Genomic DNA, 4,086 nt, shown 5'->3' with positions numbered 1-4,086 from the left:
TATGACAATTTTACACCTTTGAATGTTTTATGAGTGCATTTCCTTAAAGAAGTACACAATGATAATCTCATAACTTTTCCAACATAGAGTCATATTCCTCCAAATGAAATCAAGCAAAGGAATTGTAGATCTCACAGAAAAATGTTGGGTTTTGAAAGACAAAATTGAATATGTGATACATGCTTATAATCTTACCTAAGAACAGGGACAAATTGGTGGAAGAGGAGGTGAGCATGGGAAAGGTTGTTGACGAGGATAATCCCCTTAATAGGATCAATACACTAGTGCAGAAACATAAAACAAATGCGGTTATTTTGAATTTATAAATGCGGTTTTATAACCGCATTTGATCAACACGCACTTGTAAATCAAGAAATATAAATGCGGCTATATAGCCGCATTTATAAATACCATTTACAAGTGCGGTTATTTGCTTTAACCGCACTTGTATATGTCGAATCATTAAAAAAAATTAAAAATTTTAAAACATCGTCAATCTTGTGTGAAGCCAAGATTGATGAAGAGTCACGGGAGCGAACAACGGTGGCGGCAGCAGAAGCGACGACGGACAGGAAGCAACAACGGAGCAAACCAAAAAATCCACAAGAAACCACGAAGACAATGAAAGAGTGCTTCAAGACCACTAATGCGAGGAAAAAAACATATATAAGAAAAATGAAAAACATTTATGCATATATTTGTGAAGATGAAGAGGAAAAAAGAGAGTTCAAGAAACTTACATTGCACAAATGGAATGCAGATGCAGTAGAAGGAGACGAACTCAGAGTGCAAACGCGAAACGAAGGCAAAGACGAGAAATAAAGTTTGAAATTGTGTATGGCGCGCTTCAAAATTTAAGGTAAAAAAGGATTTACGAATGCGGTTAAAGGTAAAACCGCATTCGTAAATCAAAAAATTTTGATTTACGAATGCGGTTAGTCAAATAATCGCATTCGTAAATCAAGCGCTTTGATTTACAAGTGCGGTTATTCAAATAACCGCATTCGTAAATCAAGCGCTTTGATTTACGAATGCGGTTATTCAAATAACCGCATTCGTAAATCAAAATAATTTCAAAAATGCCACCGCATTTTTTTCAAAAGCGGGTAGCGCAAAAGCCGCACTAAATAAAGCGTATCCTTTTCTTCTTTTTGCACTAGTGATAACACCACCAATAGTCCAGGTTAACAACAAAGGATAAACTACTCTAAAACCCAAAGCCAATTAAGAGATTAAATGAGGTTTTGCAAGGAATTAACTAATTCAACTAAAAAAGACACCTCCAAGATATTTATGAAGTCAACACAATTTTATTGAAAATATCTTAACTTCCCATAGTTATCAAATATAAATACTTCGTGGGGATAGATCCAAATCAAGATGATTTGGATAGAAATAACAAATTGGATAGAAAATAAAGTTTTTGTTAATCAGGGAAACTTGACTAATATCCTCCTTTGGCCAACCATTTTTATGTTGAAGATCCCTTATTAAAAAAATGATGTTCTGCATTAAATCATTAGTTGGTTTTGTAGGAGGAAGGGTAAATATACGAGGATACATAAATCTTATCATAATACCCAAATATTATTGATAAAATGTTTATTGGTAAAGGTCACCACATCATTCAATATATTGTTCTAAATTAAGTAGGAGTCATTGTGTCTACTCCACATTTAAGAAAACTTATCTCAGTCAAAGTTTACCAAAAGACAATCGTAAATGTTATGCAAAATGTCTAAGATATCCCCTTTCCTTTATGAAGAAAACTTATTGAAGACTAAAGTATAAAGTAGCACACACAACTTCGAACTATGGAACTACAATCATGTTATGTAGAGGGGAAACCACAAACAAGGAGATATTTAGGATACATGTCATGAGTAGAGATGACAACGGATCAGAGTAGGTTTAGGTTTGACTATACATGTCCTTGTCCTTGTCCCTGAAGTAAAAAATGCGTACCTATTCTCGTCCCCATTAAGTAGAAGGTATACACATACTCGTCCACATACACTTTGATGACTATTTTACGACAAGTGCACCGTGTTGTCAGAGTAATAATTTGTCCCTAAGGACGGATATCAAACCCACAAAGAACAATTAAATAATCAAGTATAAGATTCACTAAATAAAAAACAAAATAATAAAGTTTGTTGGGAATTTGTTATTATTGTAATAATTAAAAAGAAAGTAAGTCAAAGAGTTTGTTGGTTCAATTAGGAAAATTGGGATTAAGGTTCATCTTTCATATTCTTTTGTATTTTGAATAGCATGGTAATATTCTATTCTTTGATTGATGTTGATACCCATATAGTCATTTATATCGATTCCTTGCATACAAAATTATTAAGATAGTTTTCTAAATATCGATTCCTAACATATTTATAAAAACTTCTTATCATTACGATTAGACACTGATAACAATTAATATTTCAAATCTATTCATTTGGGTCAGAAACTTAGAAGTACTTTTCAGTCAAATATAAGAATCATGATCATGGTAAACAAGCATTACAAATAAAATGGCAATATCAATCATCAATCAAGAATAGAATATTTTATTTAAATATCACTTCAATACATAAGAGTTTGAACAAATTACTCCCAATCTGTTGGACTTTATCTTCCTTTTCTTTCTTTACAATGTGATGATGTATAACTTTCTCAAATAAATTTGAGATGTCCAACTGCTCTTTAGATCATTAAAAAGATTAAAAGTTACCTCATCATCTTGAGCTCTTACTTTAAGCTTTCCCTCGTCAACATATATTATAATTCTAACAGTTTTCATGAAAGGACTGCCAAGTATTAAGGGAATCTCCTCATCTGATACAACCCAACTCGACAAGTAGATGACTAAGGACACCATACACTACAACATTTTTTAGTTTAGACAACGCCAAAATAGACCACAAGTATAAAATTGTTGCCTAAACATAGCAAAAGCCACACTTTTACAGATGTGGCTTAAAAATTATAAGAAGCCACGATTTTTAACCCGTTGACACTTTAAGCCACGGTTATAAAAATTTTAATACTGTGTGGCCTTTTAGGTTTAAGAAAAAACTTAACTAAAATATAATTTGCAGGAAAAAGTTTTCTTCTTCCCTCTCTTGTGAAAGATTGATGCACACAAAACACAATACACTGTCTCCTCTCCCACGCATTCTTCGCACTTTGGAGCGCCTTCTTCTTCTTAAATCCCATCGCGCCTTCTTCTGCCCAAATCCTCTCACGCGCTTTCTTTTTCCCAAAAGCCATAATGATCCCCAAATTCTGAACTTGGGTGGTGTGAGTTGGAAACCCTAGCTTGTAAGTATCGCATGTCCTCCATGTATGTTTCAATCGGTAAACTATTGATAAACACACTAATACCCATGTGAGCATTGCAATTTAGTGTGAGTTGGACGGTGAAATCGGTGACAACTAGAGGAAAACGAAGTTCTTCATGGTGAAGAGGTAGAAGGTTCTGATGAAATTGGTGACCACTGGAGCCAAACAAAGTTCTTCGTGGTGAGGAGGTAGAGGGTTCGTCGTTTGCGGTGAAACCCTAAAGGTTAGTGATTTCTTTGACTCGCTTTTTGTTTTAGGGTATATATTTTGTTTTATGATGTTTTGGCTTGGTTTCTCTGATTCACTAACATGCACTTCAAATTCTCCAAATTTTCATCAATCGTTTTATCTTTTTACCCGATATTTTCTTTTGCCTGTTTACTCATTTGTATACTTAGTTTTAACCTCAGATTTATGAATCAATGTGCGTATTGTGAGAAAAAAATATCTATGTAGTGCCACTTTTGCAAGTAGAAAGGTAGCATAGATTGATGCTCATACGCGTTTTATGAAGGGTGGAAAGGTAGAGGTTCTATGTGGGTAGAGGCAAAAAGGTGCGTGAAGGTAAAGACATGTCTTCAATAATCTGGTTGAGCAGTTTTTCAGGGGGCAATGGTGTGAAGATGTTTATTATTGATCTTGGCAATGATGGGGGGTAAAAAGACCATGGTTGTAAAGACTGTGGCAGTGGGATGGAGTTGTTAGTGCTTGGGATGGAATTGTTAGTGCCACTCATGCTCTTAAGTTGTA

The sequence above is a fragment of the Phaseolus vulgaris genome, chromosome 5 (assembly GCF_051622355.1).
Source record: "Phaseolus vulgaris cultivar YP4 chromosome 5, ASM5162235v1, whole genome shotgun sequence".
In the NCBI taxonomy this organism is placed as follows: domain Eukaryota; kingdom Viridiplantae; phylum Streptophyta; class Magnoliopsida; order Fabales; family Fabaceae; genus Phaseolus; species Phaseolus vulgaris.
Note: the sequence above shows the minus strand (reverse complement) of the source record.